The sequence below is a fragment of the Rhagoletis pomonella genome, unplaced genomic scaffold, assembly GCF_013731165.1.
Source record: "Rhagoletis pomonella isolate Grant_MI unplaced genomic scaffold, Rhpom_1.0 Rhpom_scaffold_00003, whole genome shotgun sequence".
Taxonomy (NCBI): Eukaryota; Metazoa; Arthropoda; class Insecta; order Diptera; family Tephritidae; genus Rhagoletis; species Rhagoletis pomonella.
In genome coordinates, this window is record NW_023458557.1 from 60423365 (window position 1) to 60424593 (window position 1229).

Below are 1229 nucleotides of genomic sequence, written 5' to 3' on the forward strand. Positions count from 1 at the left end.
GATTTTATGTTACTTGAGAATTTAGACAACGTGCGAGCTGCCAACTGACAACTAACGTACGCTTTTTGTTCTTTTCCCCATTTTGATTTTGACTCTTTATTACCGCCAACAACTTTATGTGTATACATATTTACAAGCTGTTTGCGTAGTCCCACGAGCTAGGTAAAAACTATGGCATTCGTATTCACAACGAGAAATTTTTGTTCGGTCTTTCCAAATTTTCTCTTTTTTATCAGTTGGAAAAGTTCCATGTTGAAAAAAACTTTTTATTATGGCGAGAAAATTTTACATTTCTGCTGTGCTAATTCGCAACTTTTTACTGCTGAAATTTTTGACAGTTGCTCTGGTGCAAAAGAATTTGAGCAATTAAAATCAGAAATTATACAAAAAAGACTTGTCTTTACTGACTTTTATTCTTCTAGAACTAAAAGTCATGCATTTATTAGACGCCTTAGTAATAAAATTAGAACAAAAATATCTTCAAAACCGTCATGCCGGGTTGAAAATTTTCATTCACCTCATAGTTAACAAAAATTTAAAATCCGTAGTACTGTTCTACCAATTCGCAAATGTCGTTTGCTCAAAAAAGGTTATGAAATGCGTTTTATTTAAATCGTTTAGAAAATGAGTCATTTATGTATACCATTTTATGTGGAATTATTCAATAAATTTCGTTTTACACTATACTTTTTGAAACTATTTGAAGTTAATTATTTTGTGTTTCTTAAAAGCAACCCTGCGTGCTTGGAAGGCGTGTGTACCAATAATTTCATCCCTAGCATATTCATCCCCGAGGAAGGCAGTCGCCAAATTCACCGAAGGTTCTTTACTGGTTATATTGTGGTAAAAACCCTAATCACTGAATAAAAGTGCAGAAAAATAACCAGTAGCATAAGCCTTCCAAACATTTTAAAGTATCCCAACTTTGACATGTCCACCAGCTGCACGCATTCGCGGCAGCGTCAATTTTTGCGTTTCGGCGGTAGCCTGCAGGAATTGCGTGAGCATTTGCATCAAGAAATCGAAAACAAAGCAAAACAGTGCTCTAATTCCACGTACGAATGCACAATACCACGCGTTGATGGTCACGAATACTGTATGCGCCACATTTTGTGCGACCCATCTGGTAATTTTCGTCAATGCACTTATACCTATCCAAATGGCCGCAAATGCCCAAATGCTTTACAGAAACATGACATCAAAAAAGATCCTGCCTTGACAACACTTTG